The sequence below is a fragment of the Alligator sinensis genome, unplaced genomic scaffold (genome assembly GCF_000455745.1).
Source record: "Alligator sinensis unplaced genomic scaffold, ASM45574v1 scaffold1172_2, whole genome shotgun sequence".
Classification (NCBI taxonomy): Eukaryota; Metazoa; Chordata; order Crocodylia; family Alligatoridae; genus Alligator; species Alligator sinensis.
The window spans coordinates 296,812-315,570 of NW_005842879.1; the positions used below are offsets into that span (position 1 = coordinate 296,812).

Below are 18,759 nucleotides of genomic sequence, written 5' to 3' on the forward strand. Positions count from 1 at the left end.
GTAGTGTACCCCAAATCAAGCTAAATTGATTTAAGAAAGGGTTAATCCATTATAAATGGATTTATGATTGTGATTTGCATCCATTTAAATAGATTGATTTAAAATCAGTTTAGTTAAACCAATACAGTATTTAGACTATGCATTATTACATTTCCAAAACCCTTCAGTGGTACTATTCTTCAGGCTTTCTTTAAGAGCACTGTAGAAGAGCACCTGGAGTCAGGTGTAGTCAACACATCTTGCATGAATACTGCCAAAGAGTGTAAATAGTCTTTCTACATAGCTTTACTGAGCAGGTTATCTCAGTTCTATGTAAAAATAGTTTATAGAGTCTTGTGCTGGAGGCTGCTGTTACTAAGGGCATAGCATAATGCCGTCTTGGCAACAGATGTCTAAATCCATTTAGAAATCTATGTATGTACTATGCCCACACCAGAATTAAACCCTAAATGTTGTTACCAAATCCTTCTTAGCTCTAAACTCAGTGAAAACAATGGAATTACACCAGGATTGAATTTAGCTTTTCAAGTTAATTATAATCAAACAGTTGCTATTCATACTTTATTGGAGTTCCTGGAAAAGAAGATTTAAAAAAGAAGGTTAAGACAAAGTTTATAACACTTAATTATGTACCTAATCTGTCTGGGAAAATTCTTATCTCACTTTGCACATTCCTTGGGCTATCTCTAATATTACTGAACTTCATTGCAGAGTAAACAACGTGTAAGCATAAAATAATTACACATACACACAAATGATACAAAATTCTATACATTACATACACACGCATTTACATGAATATATAGATACATAAATTATAGATATCTATAGATATATACACATACAATTGTATTTATTGCACAAGAATAAGGTTACAAGTTTAATTAATAAAAAAGTTGCTGTGATTATGGGCAAAACTCCACCCTGGAAATTCCACTGCCAAATATGATGGACCCCAAGTGACCTGCTCCACTAAACGTATCTTCAATGATCATAAGTAACCAGGAGTTCTGTAAAGAAGTTTTATACCAGAAACAAACCATATCTTCAGCAGAAGTAAATTGTCATAGCTCTAGTGAAGCCAACAGAACGATGACAATTTATATCAGCTGATCAAGTACCCCAAAGGGCACAGGAATAAGCTATGTGAGATAAAGCAGGTTAAGGTGCTAGAGCATGTCAGCTGCTCTGTATTAACTTTTTACATGTACACTCTTACCCTGTAGTAAATGAAAACTAGCCCACAGTAGCTTACATCTCTTCCATTTCATTGTAAGACACCTATGGAGTTTAGTTTTAGGATTAGATTTAGGATAGACCAATCAGAGTAGATAAATATACCACAAAAGCTTTTGTTTTATATAGTGTTTCATAGATTTCATAGACATTTGGGCTGGAAGGGACCCCGGAGGATCATCAAGTCCAGCCCCCTGCCCCAAGGGCAGGAAGTCAGCAGGGATCATAGGATCCCGGCAAGATAAGCATCCAAATGTTTCTTGAAGGCGTTCAAAGTGTGTGCTTGAACCACCTCTGGCGGCAGTCTATTCCAAACCTTGGGGGCTCAGACAGTGAAGAAGTTCTTTCTTATGTCCAGCCTGAATCGGTCGCAGTGGAGTTTGTGACTGTTCGATCTTGTCATCCCTTGGGGCGCTCTGGTGAACAGACATTCCCCCAGGTCCTGATGAGCACCCTGATAAACTTATAGGTGGCCACCAGATCAGCCCTGAGCCTGCGCTTTGCCAGGCTGAAGAGCCCCATGGCTCTCAGCCTCTCTTCATAAGGCCTGTTTTCCTGATCTCTGAACATGCGCGTGGCTCTCCTCTGCACTCTCTCAAGCTTCTCCACATCCTTTTTGAATTGTGGAGCCCAAAGCTGGATGCAGTACTCCAGCTGCGGCCTCACCAAGACGGAGTACAATGGGAGAATGACGTCCTGGGATTTGCTTGAGAAGCATCTACAGATGTAAGCCAGCGTTTTGCTCGCTTTACTAGCCGCAGCATCACGCTGAAGGCTCATGTTCATACTGAAGGCTCATGTTCATGAGTTTGTGGGCTGAAAGTGCTAAATGCCTGTTGGGAAAGTACTGTTGGGATCCAAGTCCCTTTTTTTTTAATCTCACCCACACGATGACCTCTTTGCATCTGATGATACTTGCCTGAGATCAAACAGACATGGAACACAAAGTAGTATCCAAGAGGCATTTACAGATCACTCATCAGTAATCACAAGACAAGCACCCATGTATTCTGCCTGTATGTGGCCATGCAAAATAGCATATTTATCAAAATCGAAGACAACCCTAAGTTTAAGAATTATGTTTGTTATAATTTTCCATGTATAGAATCTAATTATTAGAGGACCATCTTAAATTCATCCCCACTCCCACTGCAGCAGAGAAAGCAGTGGTGGGGGGAAGATGGTGGGAATAAGGCAGTGGGGGAAGTAGTAAGGGGGCAGGTAATAGAGGAAGCAGTGGGGGACAGGCAGAAGGGGAACAGGTGGTGGGGAGGCAGTGGAGACAGGCAGTGCTACAGGAAGTGGGGAACAGGCACCTTGCTCCCTGTCACCTTTCCCCTTCCACATATCCCCCCCCTTGCTCCTACCTCCCCTCACAGACTCTGCCGCCTGCCAGTCTCAGGCTCCCACCCGCTGTCTTCCCCTGTCCCTTCTTCGTATCCTCCCCACAGTTGGGGCCAAGACCAAGGCCACAGCCAGGGCCATGGTCCATAGCCCAGGCAGAAGCCCAGGTGGAGCCTGCGGGTGCCAGAGCAAAGGTAAACAGCAGGTGGTGTGGAAGGGGGTAGGGGGAGCAGGGGCTCAAGGCTGCATGGAGGCAGAAGTGGCACTTCAGGGGAAAGGGAGATCTGGGGCCCAAGTCTGCTGAAAGGAGAGGCAGGGGTGCAGTGGCAGCAGAGTGGGGGACAAGCAGCAGCTGCATCTCCAGTCCCAACCTGGGGCCAGGGCCAGGGCTGCAACAGCCACCTGTCCCATGTTAAATGGGGAAATAAACCTTATCTTAAAATTGAGTAAATACATACATAATCCCATTTTTGCAGTGCCTAAAATAGCCAGCCAGAGGGTTTAGAGTAGTGCAAGTGATAGACAGGAAACTACATAGCACAATATGTCCACAGATCAGGGCAAGACTTTATGAAGGGGCACTTGCTCTGAAGGAAAAGCCTTTTCGTCCTGTGTACCTTCACAGATGAGCCAGAAATGCTGCATGTATTAGATGCTCCACCAAAAGAGGCAGGTCTGTGTTTCAGTATTGAGCAGAGTACAGAGCAGAAATTTCCTTCAGCAAAATTCCCCAACACTCATTTTTAATTAAACCAGTTCACTGTTTCTCAGTCCTGACTGCATTGAACCCTGACTCACGGGATGGCACTGTCACATATTTAAAAGTTACTGCATAGCAGGTAGCAGACAGGGTTTGTGGAGGTGGTTTCTTTGCAGTGTCAGCCTAAATTTAAAGTGAATGAAAGTCTCACGACAGATGGGGGATTTCTGTGCCATACTGGGTTTTTCTCTGTATGTTTCCACACTCCATAGTTTCAGCTTAAGGCCCTGTGCATTTCAAGAGACATTGTCTATCACTTAAAGCTCCATATTGCTTTCTTTTGCAGAAAGTACTTTTTTTTTGTAATTTCTTTATGTGCCTTTGCATATTATATATTAATTAGAGACTGGGAGCAGTTTCCTGGAGGGTTTCTGATGGCTCTGAAAAGGTGCAAATAACTAATGTCCAGAACAAAATGATCCAAGCTTCTGACTTCCCCTGCAGTTTTCACTTTGCCTGGTTCTTTTTTAGTCAATTATGATCATATATTTGGAGTTCATCCATTTACTGTGAATTCCTTGATTTTTTTTTTCTTTTTAAAGTCAAAGGCCTCTGCAGGCCTCTGAGTTTAGTTAGATAAAATGTGCTTTGAATCTGATAGGAGACAAGCATGCAGGAGGTCCTATTTAACACTCTCATAGAACTTCACTTACCTTACATTGTCTTGTATGCCAAGGGTATTAACCATTATTCATACTTGATATTCCCTCCAAAAGACAGCATGCCCTGGGGATTGCTTGGATGTTTTGATCTGTTAAATCGTTCTGAATGCCAGAAAGCTACAGTCTGAATCTGAAGGGAAAAAAATCCTTTTGTAACCACAGGTCAGGAACAGGAAATATAATACATTCTTGCTCTCATTCACACAGTGCGCAGAGTGCCAGTGCCTAGAGGTACCTGGGTGATGTCCTGCTCACAGCACCCTTAGCACTGTGCAGTAGCCATTCCCTCTGAAAGGGAGGAGGAGGTAGGCATAGACATGGGAGGAAGCAGTCCCAGAGCAGCGTGGCCCCAGAGCTCTACTATTTGTGGAATAAAGAAAGGGGAGAGGGGCCATTGGCTCACTTTACAGAGGTGCCAATACCTTTTGGTGCTTGGAACAGGTTTCACTTCAGATTCATGACTGCCATCCTTTATGTGGTCCTATGTGCCTGATTTGCATCAGAATGATAACTCTTAGGGTGCCTATACACATGCTTTGGGGTGGTTGCTGGGGGGAGAGGGGGGAGTTTTAATAAGAGTGGCTTCCAGGAGCCACTCTAATTAAAATGTCACAGTGTCTCATGTGGGGGGGGGCACTTTAATTAAAGCTTGTTTGATAATCTTTAGTTAAAGTGCCACTGCTGCCATTTTGAAATGCGGGACTTTGAGTACACCAAATGCTGCAGCTCGTCGGAGTGCTCGAAGTAGAATGCTCCAGCAGACTCCAATTTATTGAGTCTGCTCCAACACATCTAATCAGAACATGTTGGAGCATGTGTATAGTGCCTTTCGTGCTATCTACACACCTTTCTTTTTCTGCAATGGGGTCTTTTATAGACAGGGGCAGGGTATCATTTAGCGTTATGTTTTGTAGTTTATTTCTCTTAATTAACTTATATCTTGAAAGGGCTGGGAGACTCTGGTGTATGAAACATAGCAGCTGTTTGTGAAAGGCATCAAAATACAAAGGCTACATCTGCTAGATGGGGATTAGATATTTTTAACCATATTTCATCGCTCACAATAGGACTGAACAAATAATGTCAACTCAAGTGGATCTTCCAAGAGGGTTTAAGTGACCACTTAGTTCCTGTTGCTGCACACAGTGCTTTGCAAGGTAGTAAAATGCATTGAAAACTGAACTAAAGACAAAAGACGATGAAGAATGTATTTCATTTTCCTCAGTAATGCCACAGGGAAAGGTTTTAAGCATCAGTAATGGTGCACAAAAGTAGTAGTAAAAGTGCCCATAGTTTGATTGAATAAGAAGAACATTTATTAATAAGGGATACTGGGCTGGATTTCTGTCAGGTCTTCCCAGAAAGCATCATTTTGCTATGTTCCTTCTTCCATTTGGATGATTTCTCCTATACATGGAATTCTTTGCACCAGTAGTCACATACTTCTTTCCTATCGTATTCCATCTGGATACTTCGGCCACACTGCAAACCCTCACTCCCATTTGTGGTCCAAAGGCCTGTCTTCTTATGTCATTTCCCCATCAAAAGGAGTGAGGGATACTCACACAGTATAGTACAGTATTTAGCTTTTCCAGTAAACTTATTGAAATCAGTGGGGGATCTCCCATTCTTGGATTATTGAATACACAGTCTAACTCCTGGACTTATGCACAGGAACCCATGAATATGTTCTGTCACTTCACCTGATTCTGGGTCCATGGTTGTACAGTACTAAGCCCAATGGATAGGACTCCAATTAGGTTTCCTGATTAATAATTTTAATATTAATAATTAAGGATCACTCTACTACTGCTAAGTGACTCATAACCAGTCATTAGGGCAATTCACTTAACCAACCCAAACAATTTCTACCCTGAAACCACACAGCTGACTGCATTTAAAAATGTAAAACAGTCATTTTGAGAAGGGTTTATAAAGTCATTTTTATATCTTTAAACTTAATTTAGCAGCAGGGTAAAGTATAATGCTTCCCTTTGGGGCCCAAAGTGCAAACATAAAGAAATTAGATGAGCCATTGAGAAAAAGGATCTGTGTGGTAAGCCAGTGCTATGCTTCCACCCATGAACCTAACTGAAATTAGCCAATTCACCTAACAGAGATGCATAAGAGCAATGACCTGTTACTAACACAGGCACTAATAGATTTTCTGACTACTCAGAAATAGGTTTTCTGATTATTCAGTTCCAGAAGGAGAAGATGAAAGTGAAAGAGATGACCAAATACAGTTCCTACTTTTTTTTCCAGGTTTGGTTTTCCAGGACTGGAAAACAAGAAGTTGGAACATTTAACCAAAGTTTGTATCACAGACACCAAGGGCTACATTGTAACTTTACAATCTGCCCTGAGGAAGGCATAATTCTGCCTCAGTACTCACTGGCTTAGGAGGAAAGAAGCATCCAGGTAGCTATACTTGAAGGGCAGAACCAAAACTCCTCTCAGTCTCCCATTTGCTCACTGGAAGGAGAATCAGAAGAGTAGCCACTGTTTTCCCCAGTGCACTAGAGATGCAGTCCAGTCTGGGCAAGCAGGGAAATCTGTGCCACTGAGGAAAGGCTATGACCATCTAGCCTTCAAATGTCATAGTCCCTTTTCTTGGCTACCATTGCACTTAGATTATATTGTACTTATCAATTTATAGACTCTGATTCTAAACCTTCAATGTGAAAACACCTGATCATTGGTGTTTTAGGATCTGAATGGGGTCCTCAATTCAAAGCTAGCCCATACCTCTATATTGGATTAAACCAAAATCCTATCTCCAAATTCCACTGAACTTCAGAATATTTGAAATCAGAATCAGATTTAAAATGTGCAACTCAAGTCCATTTCTCATTTGAAACTTCTTGTTCTCTATACCAAGGGCGACATACGTCATTAGTTTATTATTTCTTTTTCCATACTATTCTCAGTTAAATTCAGAATACATTATATCTTTGGAAAATTATTCCAAAGAGATCATTATGCATTTAGTTTGATGTTTACCTCTCATGTTCTTCATGCAATGGTAACTAGTGATGATTGCAGGAGCCAATAATGACTTTTCTCTATGTCCAAATTTTCAGAGGATAGGCACTATGGCTTTTGGCTAAGGGAATATTTATAACATATTCAGCTTTTCTTTTGCTTTAATGTTAAAATTAAGAGTATCAAGGGATAGTGCCTGGGCTATTTGCAATCCATTCAAAAATGCATATTAGAGGAAAATATATAATTCATTAAATGTATTGCTTAAGGTGAGAAACTTTAAATTGAGTTTTGTAAGTTTTGAGTTTGGGGGTTATACTTGGCATAGGCCACTAAGAATGTTGAATTATTCATACCAAAAGACTGCCAGTGGGAATACCAAGAAAACAGAAATGGAGCTTGGAATGTGGTTTCATTTTATTAAAAAAAAATTAAAAATTAAATAGCTGTGTTATACTTCAAAATACTTTATTCCCTCTTCATCAAAACAGCTGCTGATTTATAGCTGTTACTTTTGTTACTCTAATTCTGCTATACATTTTTTAGACAATGTATATTCCCCCTTACTGACATTAAGCCAGAATGACAGAGGGAACTGTACTACCTACTCTACTGACAAATATGAAATATAATACTACACAACTTTATAGCCCTATTGTTTTGATTTCCAAATAGTCAGGAGATATGCACTGTGATATGTTTATAAAGGAAAATGAGTTTTACTCTTACCTATCATGATGTTGCTATTCCGTAAAATCAGTTTGTTAAGTTAGTAAAGTCCTCTTTCAAAGATGGAAGGTGCTATGCAAATATTAATAATTGTTAATAATGTAGCTGTGCATGGACAGATGTAAATGTAGCCAGGAAAGAATCTATAATACTGCAATTAAAGCTTAGTCCAACTCTGTTATGAAAAGATCAGGTTACCTGGTGTCCAAAAGGAAACCTCTTACTTGTATAAAGTAGAGATTTTTCTTGGCAGCAAAATATCTTCTTCAGCTGCTATAAAGAAAAAGCTGGAGCAAGAACTGAAATGAAACCGAGTACTTGCTTGGACTCTGTTTTTTCATCATCAAATACGGGTAACTCCCATTGATTGCAATGGGCTTTTCTCATCTCCTGTAGAAAGAGGATAGGTAGGTTGTAGAAATAGGAAAGATCAAAACACAGAATTAAAAACAGGTTCCAGGGTTTCTTATTGAGTCACGTTTTCCAAGAGCTGTTCTCCCTTTTACTTTTCTTTTTCCGTCTCATTTAATTAGAAACAACACAGTGCTGAACATGTGAAATTAAATGCCTCAAACCCCTCACCCAGCAACCCGCCACCTGCAGCTCTACTAACTATATGCACATGGCCTGTGGCTTTCCCCCTACATGAAGAGAAGAAGGAGCAGAAGTCAATTCATCTGATGGAGTGTCCTGTTTCATCTCATCTTCAGAAATGCAGTTGCTCAGCAAAATTACAACTCAGAAAAACAAGAAAAGAAACCAGGAAAGCAAACATAACATAACATTATATAACAGATTGAAAGAACAGTAACAGAAGTATCAGGGCTTTACCCTCCCCCCGCCCCCCCAAACGAGCACTGTTACTCAAATTTGCTGGCTTTCACTGTGGAAAACCCTAGGTCTCCATTCCCAAAGTAGTTTTGGCAATGCGTGGGGTAGGAGCTGGTGACCCTCTGCTATGGCAATGCATGCTAGACAACATGTGAATTCTTAGACAGGACAGAGTCATTCAAAGTATCCATTGGAACAAGTCAAACCCTGAAGTGCAGAAGTTTAAATACCACATTTTGTGCCTTTGGGAGAACCCTGCAGCAGAGAGTAGGGAATGGCTCCTACAGCAGGGTGGCACAGTGGAGGATGCCCTTCTAGCATCTTAAGTCAGCACAGGGGCTGGTCCATGCTTTCTTCCCTTCCCTTCCCTGCCCCTCCCCCACTCCCCACAATTACACCATTGCCAAAGTGTTGCAATCAGACTTTATATACCATAGGCATTATGTACCTGCTCCACAGACTTGAGTTAAAAGTTATGAGAAAAGAATAACCTTCAACTCTCAGGACAATATTTGAAAGGCATGTGTTGCGTAGCTGTAAGGACAATACAGCACCGGAAACAGGATGACCAATGCAAGTAGACCATTTGAATTTTGCATAGATTCAATTACATAGGTGCAAGTAGCAGTGGTGTGATACAATAGCACCAACAAAGCTCTCCAGGCCCATTTCATCTTTTATGTAACCAACAGCTTCAATGAGTTTACAGGATAGATGACTTGGACCCTTCATGGTTACTGGAAAAACACATCACTTCAGAACCTTGTCTGCCTCACTTCTCTTTACTCATTTGACACCCTTCTTTACTTTGGATCACGCTGCATCTGTTGAAAGATAGTTGGGTATCACATTCACAGGGTCTGCATTAAATAGTCCTAACTGTTACTGCAAGGCAAGCAGTTAATCACTGGAAAGCCACTTCCTTGAGGAACTAATTGAGTCACATTGTGAGAGAGATTTTGCCATCTACTTCATATGCTTTTCCCCCAAATCACTGATTTTGACATTTGCTTTAATATTTCATAAAGTCTTTCGCAACTGACTGACACCGAGCATGGGATCATGAATCTTTTAACAAGAAATCTCTGAATCTGTCTTTCATCATGTGATGGTGAAAAAGGAACGGTATTTATTCTTGCTTTGATTATTTTTTTCCAACAAAAGGAGCAGTGGTCACAGTTACAAAACTATCTTTTGTTAGAAAAAAGGGGTTGAGGAAAATTCCTGGATTGGTCCCAGGAGAAAAAAAATTACTTTCTTCATAGCAACAGTCCACATTAGCTGATGAAAATAAAGGCAAAAGTACTGTGTAACAATCCCCAGGCCCTGGAAGAGATAGATGCCCCTGTTTTAGGGCAGACTGCCCCTGCACTCTTCTGCCACGCCTTGATGTAAAATGAATATGTATAATGTGGCAGGCCGCCCCCTTTGTGGCTCTGGTGTATTAAGCCTATCACATAGCTCTGAGCCATCCCTACACCATGTCCCATGCCTCACAGATAGCAGCCAATTCTACATACTACTCTTCCAGACTCTTTCTGAGCCCCACACATCATTTGGCCCACTCAGGCCTTAACGCCCCACTTGGTGGGCCTTGACCCTTCACTGGACTACTCCTTGGCCCCTCCTCAGGCCATACTCTGCCCCCTCCCTGGGCCACACACACTCACTTCACCCCCTCCCCAGGCCACACTTCATGTTCTGTAGGCCTCTAGTCCCTCCCAGTGGACCTTGACCCCAAGCCTTTCCCCTCTACAGGGTGACCCACAAGGCAGTGGGGGCTGATGCTTTCTGCCCCCTGCCCCCCAATCTTTCATTGAGAAAGTGCAGGTGTGGCATTTCCTGGGGGCTGTTCCACCACCAGCAGCCCCACCACACCAACCAACCCCAGCAGGGTGCAGTTTCAGGTCTTACCCAGGACCAAAAGGAACCTCCTTCATCCCCATAATTCCTATCTTCAACCTCCAGGTGTTCCAAAATCTGCAGTTTTCAGGCTGCATAATTACTCCTCCAGTTCCCCACGTGTAACTGGGAAGTCTGGGTTTATACTCTGTCTGCATAGCCCTCCTCCAATCAGGTGGCCTTCCTTCAGTAAAGCCAATTAGGTGACTACCTTATTGGGCCTGAACCCACCTGCCAACTACTCCACAGCCTGCCTGATGGTCTTAAGGTGGCAGGTACAACCAGTGTGCTGCCACACACTGCAACAATGTTGCAAATAAATAGGTTTGATTTATATATGCAGTTCCTCTAGGGAGAAAAAAACCCTTTTAATAAAAATAAAGATTGGAGGTAGTGTTTCTCATATTGAAAGCCTTTTACAAACATTGACTGATAAACTAATACCCATGGGAAAGCACCCAAAGTTCCTTTTATTTGCAAAATGAGGCCAATGGTTTGATTTTAGTCATATCAGAGTATGTAGAAGGTAGGTAACCTCAAAGGAAGCAGTGACTTTGAGTGGTTAACATACAGATTGCAGGAAACTGCATGACCCGGGATTGGAGAAGTGTCGCAGAAAACTGAGGTGCCCTGCTCCTAGAGAGAGGAAACTACCAGGGAGAGAGCCCTGGCAGGGAATAAGGAGCACAGCTGTGGGTTGCCTGGGGCAACCGGGAAGTCAGCTGACCGGAAGGGGCAGGGCCTGGCCCTCATAAAGCCCAGGGCTGATGCCAGGCTAGCAGTTACCTGCCAGCAGCCAGACAGAGAGGAGCTCCTGAAGCTAAGATGTGAGAACCGCTGGTACTACTCAAGCCGAGTAAAGGATGGCGGCTCCGGGACATCGGAGCAATGTTGTTATAGCCAGGCGGCCTCATAGGGGACCCACAGTAGCGTGGGGACCCCAGCACCAGTAGGGGCACAGCTTACAGGGTGCTTAGACCCCAGCCGAGAGAGGGGCATTTGAGAAGCCCCAGTGCAGGCGTGGCAAGCCCCAGGAGGGGCACTACTGAGAAGCCCTAGTGCGGGCGTGGTGAGCACCAGAGAGGGGACATGATTGAGAAGGCCCAGTGGGGCCACGGAGGCCCCAGAGAGAGGGCAACTGTACAGAGAAGGCCCCAGAGAGAGGGCAACTATACAGAGAAGGCCCCGGAGAAGGGGGCAGCACTGCGGGAGGCCCCGGAGAAGGGGGCAGCACTGCGGAGGAGGCCCAGGCTGGGCACAGAGCCCCAGGAGGGGGCGGTGATACCGAGAAGGCCCGAGTAAAGGGCGGCAGTACTGAGGAGGCCCGAGAAACGGGCGTGAGTACAGATAGAGAGACAGACCAACATCCATTCCAACTGCGAGGCTTGGGGCATGGTATAAGGGGTGATTGGAGCCACGCATAGCCCATAAGGCTAGGGTGCCCAGGAAGCACCCATGGTAGAGCAGAACCCATAAGGGGTCCGGGAATTCACAGGGCCAGAAATAACCGTGTGCAAGGAGACATAAGGCAGCCTCCCAACTGATTTAAACATCAAAGACGTGGCGGGCGAGAAACCGAGGGGACCCTTGGGCCGACTTGGCATGGAAGAGGGGGCCTTAAGGAGATCATGGCCCTCCTGTAGGACCCCGCCGTGACAAGAAGCATACTGGAGCAGAATAGAAAACCTGATATGTATTCTTGAAAAAAAAATGTTATCAACTATTTACTGAATACAAAACACTATAAAGGTGGAGGAAAGTGGTAGAAACAAACAAGGAACAGGATATCTTACTGTTTAAGGGTAAAATTTGGGCTAAGTTATAAGCTATTATTTTGTTCTGAAACCCATTGAAATCAATAGAGTCTTTCCATCAGCATCAGTGAACTTTGGATCAGTCCCTATAACTATGGGCATATCTATACAAGACATTTACTATGGAGCTGACTAATTAGTTCCACAGTAAACATCTCAGCATCTACAGGACTTCCCCATTAGGGCATGAGAAAATAATAAACTCTGCAGCAGGGTATTTATAAGTAGTACCTTGCTGCGGAGTTTTTTCATGTGCAGCAGCACACTGGCAGCCATTGACCCAGCTGGCTGGGGCATGAGAGTCCTTCAGTGTGGGGGCTGCCTGCTAGCTGACTCCCAGGGCCCTTTACTAGCTGGGGCTGCTCTGACTGGGCTCTACATGCTGAGTATAAATAAAGTTAATTACCACCAGGCACATTCAAATAGCGTGGCCAGGAGCAAAATGCTCCAGAGCAACAAGCCACATACTTTTTCCATGTGCGCTAATTATACATGTAGATACACCCTTAGGGCCCACAGAGATTAAATATGTAGCACTATCATAACTTTTAGTTTAAAATCATTACATTTCTATTGATTTGAGTCTTATTTTTAAGTATATATCCTATTTATATGTGAATAGCATATGTGTGGAATGTATCCAGCAATCAATATTTAGAGTCAGTGCCCTCCAACTACTTTGTAGAGCTCTTTCAATACAAACCAGCTGTAAAGTGACGTATCCAGCCACTTTAAACAAGCTTTGCACAAAATTTACATGGCAGTCAAGATTTATCAGGATCAGGTAGACAAGGATCTTTGGATAAATCTGATATCTTTTATTAGACCAACTAAAAGAGTTGGAAAATTATTTTCAAGCTTTCAGGTATAAATACCCTTTGTCAGGCTGAGGAAGCATCTGCAGTTGGTGTGTGCTCTTCCTGGATGGAATGAATAGTAAAGAGGCCAGAAGCTGGTATGCATGCAAGAAAGCCAGTGACTTTCTTGCATGCATACCACCCCCTCTGGCTTCTTTAGATATCAGATTTACCCAAAGAACCTTGTCTGCCTATGTCCTTAGACCAACACAGCTACAACCTGTACCCCAGGACCAGGTAGAGTAACTTGATCTGCTGAAAATAATGCATGCAAGGTAGTCTGATATGTTAGTACTTCAAGCTTTCAAAAAGTAATCATGTTGCTTTATGTAGCAATAAGAACCAGGACTGCATAATAGGTGTTTGCCTGTGGGTAGCATGCATATTCTTTCAGATTTTCTCCCACTCAAAAGCATTTTTAACCCCTTTGAAGTCTGTGAAAGGAAAAACAGATACAGGGATGGCCTGCTTTTGTAAAGCTGAAATCATATAATGTAATGAAAATTTACTCTTTAAATGGGTTATTGAAAATGATCTCAAGAAAATTTGATTTTTGCTCTGAAATATTCTGGGGAAAAAATACTGATTTTCTTTGATCGGCTATAATGAATGTTGAAATGTTTGGACAATTCAAATTATTTTTTTAAAAAGAAACAAAATGTTTCGAAATATACCTGAAACATTTTAATGATTTTCTGACTAGCTCTACTTGGTAAGTCTGACTTGAATCATATGTACTTTAAGATCCAAAATTCACTGAACAGCCTTTGCACCCTTTATTCCTTCCTTGTTAAAACCTACTTAGACTTAGCTTTTCTCATGCTGCTTCCATTTCTAACTATTTCTGCAATATTTTCAGCTTGGCTGAAATCACGATGTGTCAAAAAAAAAGAGTATCTTGTAGGAAAGTATGTTCCTCAGTTTGGAACACACTTTGCTAAGTATCTGCACATTTAGCTGTTTATCTAAAAGGAACTACCATAACTCCAGTGGCTGCTAGTTTCCCCATCCTCCCACTCCTTCCATTTTCTGCCCCTAAATCTGAAAAGAGCATCTGTTCCATTTTGTACTGGATCTCAGTGGTATATAAATCCCCATCTCTTAATTAGGCCTCTTTTCCCTTGATGATTGTGTTCTTTCCAATGCAAGCCACAAAACATCTCAACTTTCCACCTGCCACACTGTGATTTTGCTTTTGAAATAGTTTACCTTATGGATGTCATAGTTTCATTAACCACGCCCATTTATTTTGATAATTTCATGAGCTGCAAGGTTAACAAAAAGTGCTTTGATTTTGGAATTTCCTTATAGTAGCTGACAAGTTTTAGCTTTACTAGTTTAACAAATAATATGCTCATTGCATTTTGTCCCATATGCAACACTAGATATTAATCTTTAGGACCCCATGCCACATCTTAATTATGGCCACCCTTGATACCACAGAGTTACACAGAAGATTAACACAGTGTTGCTACAACAAAGGACTGCTACAAAAAGTGACAACCCAACAAGTGACATGCAACACAACGGGTTTCAAAAGCAGAAAGATCTCCCTTATTGAGGACTCTACCTGCATCTGGGAAGCCATCAGTGAGCAGGAAGCTGCTACATGTCAAACATTCCTCTAGACATCCTAGTCATGCTGGGGACAATGTCCAGATACAAGTGGCTATAACCAATTAGTGCAGATCAGAGGGGCCTTCAATTCGCTTTAGTCTATACTGGTGGTGAATTCGCTTCCAATTAATTTATCGAAACTAATTTCCAACAAATTAATTCTGGGAATGCACAGCAGCAATTTCTGATTAAAACAATATTATTCCTTCAAAAGAGAATATTGAAAACTACTGCAATATCCTCAGAAGTCTCTAAAACTTTCACATATACAATCTATATTCCTGGGATTTAGAGCACTTGGTAAGTATAAACATTCAAAAAGACCAAGCCTGAACTGATTCAATCTTTGCAGGTTAGTTTAACCTGCAAAGATTGAACTGATTTGTAAGTAAATAAACATTCACTTTTGATTCTGAAAATGCAGGCACATGCCTGTAGTGGCTCAGGCCAGAAGCTGGGGGCACTAAAGAGAGCTCTCCCTTCCCTTCCTCAGTGGCCAGGTAGAAGGCAGATGAACTGGGGTTGGGGGAGTGTGTCCAGGCCCCCAGCAGTATGATTGGGGAGGGGTTTAAACCTCCACCCTGGCCTGCAGGGACCCCAGCCAGGGTGTGCCTGGAGTAGGAGGTGGGAAGCAGGCTTTTTTTTTGGCAGCGGGGAGAAGCATGGTCAGACATCAGTCCACCATGGTCCCCGAAGACGAAGGGGCAGGGAGAGGGGTTATTCCCCCTTTCTTACTCTCTCCCCCCAGGTCCTCCCAGGACCTCATGCATTTCCCCCACCCCTTGCTGTTGGGGGGGGGGGGAGGGTTGTGGCCAGCCCCATTGGCAGCCTGAGGCCCCCTCCCTCCTCTATCCCACGAGCATGAACTCCAGCCAGGCAGACCCCAGCTGGGGTCCATGCTGGTGGGAAAGGGGAGGGAGGGGGGATTAAATCCCCCTCCCCCGATTTGCTTCAGGCTGCCAACTGGGCTGGCCATAACCCTCACCATTTGTGGGGGAGGGGGGAAATGCCTGATGGGGGCTGCTCTGCCATAACCAAGCGGACCCCAGCCTGGTGCCCTCGAGGGAGAGGTGAGGGAAGGGGAAATAAACCCCCTCCCTGCCCCTTCACCACAGGGGGACATGCCAGGCTGGGGCCTGGCCATGCCCTTGCCCCTGCTTCAGTTAGAGAGCAGAGGGACAGGGCCATCCCTCCTCTTTGGAGCAGATAGCACAGCCCAGTCCAGGACTGAAAAGCATTCTGGGATGCTGGGGAACCCTGGTTTAACTTAAACAAGGAAGAAGTCTGGGACAGAAGTTCCATAAACCAGTTTGACCCAAATCAGTTAAGTCTGATACTACATTCAGCCAGGTTTATCATAAATCAGTTTCGGCCATTTTGAAACTGATTTACGTGCACTTCACATATGTACTGTTAGAGGTTTAAACCAGTTTCTGATCACTTAAACTGGCTCATGTGTAACTTCTGTTAGCCCTTGAGTTCGTCGCATGGCTCTTCATAACTTGGTTGGAGACTTGTGTTTGATTATGATACCTGACACTAAATGCAAAGCTATACAAAAGGTTTCTTTCACAGTGCATTGTCTTTCCAACTGTAACAGCCTTTCCAAGCTTCCACTGCAAACAATGCAAAAAAGTACAAAGGAACAAGTGGAAATCAGTGGCCAGCCAGCGTTCCATATAAAGATTGATACAGCTTCCTGTCTCGTAGGAAATGCCCACACCATGACCTGTCATTTCTGCTGTCTGGACTAATGTCTCTTCACTTCCTGGAGCAAAACAAAACACAGACCAAAGAAAGTGCCCTTTTTCCTTTGTTTCATTATTTATATTGCTAAATGTCTCCATCCCGTTGGAATAAGTGCACAGAGAGAGACTCACTGAGTAGGTTTGCTAGGGAAAAGGACGGTAGAAGGCATGGACTGGTTGTCCAAAACCAATATAAGCATAAACCACTGAATTTCTGGAACAAGAAACTAGGAGTTTGATCCATAAAGAAACAGGCATTGGGACACCAAGCACTGTATCACTTAGATTACTTTCAGAGACTCTCAAAGTGGAATTTATGGTCTTGAGATAGGCACCTAGGCTTGTTATGCAATGCACAGGGAAAAGGGGAAGTTTTTAAATGGGATTCACAGCATCCAGGGTGGTAAACTGAGGAATACTTAGCATAACAAACAAGCTGAAATTAAAAGAGGATTATATCTTGATCACCACACCCTAAGCCTCTTGCTTAAAGCTGCAGGGAAATGCCTGCCTCCTTCAGGGAATTCTCCTAGGGTTATGTAGCTAATTTATTTCAATCCAAAAGTGTCTGCCTTTGCAATATCAGCCCACTAGCTAGAGCACTCATCCAGCATATGAGAAAGCTGAACTCAGTTTTCTCCTTGGGGAAATTCAAACCCATATCTTCCACTTCCCCAGAGAGTAATTTGATCACCAGGCTAGAAGCTAGGCTGCGGTTGAGCAGAAAGACACTTGCCAACCCTGCTTTTGAAGCTGTCCCATGATGTAGAAAAGAAGGAATGATTCACTAGGCCAGAGAGAGGGAGCAAAAGTGAGCATGAATCTCGAATCTACCAGTTCTGGCATCACCTGGGTTCTATCTTCTGTTTATCCAATGACTGTTTAATATAAAATGCATCAGCAACCATTAGAGCAGGAGCAGGAACCCCAATTTCTTTGCATCTATTTCATCACATGTGCTCAGTAACTTCATTTAAACTTGATCCAGCCAAATTATCTACTATCCCTTCCTGAAGGAAATAAATGAGGCTGATACAAATCATCAAACTGTGTCATCATGCTTGCCAAGCACAGAAGGCCTAGACTGGCTGCTGAAGTGAATGAGGTTTTGTTCTACAATAGGATACTTTCTAGCTGTTCTAATGAAAACAAATTAAGTGGCTTTCTGAACATGAGGATTTTAATCTCTACTGAATAATGTTAGTTTGGACCTCAACCAAGAAGAGACTTTCATGTATGCCTCTGTACATACTGAGATATTGCAACAGAATGGGAAAATCATTTCCTGCGCAGTGTTCTCAACCCCATTCAATTACACTGTCGCATAGTGATATAGTGATATATTTTGATGACCCTGGATTTAATAAGGCATTGGAATTACCTGAGAAACTTTTGCTATTTTAAAGTCATAATTAAATCAAACTTTGAGGGCCTGAATTTGATTGCTGTAGGTACAATTACCCATATTAAAAAGTAACTGTTATTATTTTTCACTGGAGGAGACCCTGATTTTTTTAATGGAAAAAAATAAAACGCTTTAATATTGACAAATGTTGTCTTTGTTTTTTGTTTTTTAATGAATTAAACAAATATGTAACTATCAAAGAAATTTTCTTTTGTCATAAACACTTAACATTTAATCACAAGAGAACATTTCCTACTGAAATTTCCTTTAAAAAAGATTTTTTGACCAGGTAAAAAAATCTACCACCTGTACCATTATTATAGCTACCTCTATATCAATATTATTACTTAACTTAAAATGTGTTATTGTTGAACTGACACCTATATGGAATTTTAAATTAGCACTTGGTGCTTATATTTTGGAAATATTCAGGAATAAACAGTTAAGCCAAATTCTCAAACTGGGTTATGTTGCAAAGGGCTCAAAATCTCCATGAAAATGCCAAGCAGAAAATTCAGCAGGTGTAGGGTTATTCCTTCCTAGTACTGCCACTGAAGTAGTAAGGTTGGGCATATGCAATGTAGCTGCTGAACATGCACAGATTAGCTGCTTCTATCCCAGTTGCCATTGGAATCCTTCTTCAGAGTATGTCTAGGCCACGTCTCCAGTGCTGTCAAGCCTACCATGACCTATCCATCCGATGCTGCTTATGTGTGCCAAACCCAGAACACAGCAGTGTAGATATTAGTGATGCCCCCTGCCTGTGGCTTCCTAGCCCATGGAAAACAGAAATCTAGAGAGCAGCTATGAATGCTCTTGGAGCACTTTTACCCTCTCATTTCTGAGAGGTGGAACCATGCTCTTCAGCA

General features: G+C 42.7%; 1 long non-coding RNA gene across 1 annotated transcript in view; it reads left to right on the forward strand.

The window, feature by feature from the left end:
* LOC106722928 overlaps positions 1–8,814 on the forward strand; it is a 69,547-nt gene extending 60,733 nt beyond the window's left edge. Inside the window, exon 5 of the long non-coding RNA XR_003091831.1 lies at positions 8,250–8,814. This is a non-coding gene — a long non-coding RNA (uncharacterized LOC106722928). The remainder of the gene's footprint in view (positions 1–8,249) is intronic.
* The last annotated feature ends 9,945 nt before the right edge of the window (positions 8,815–18,759 follow it).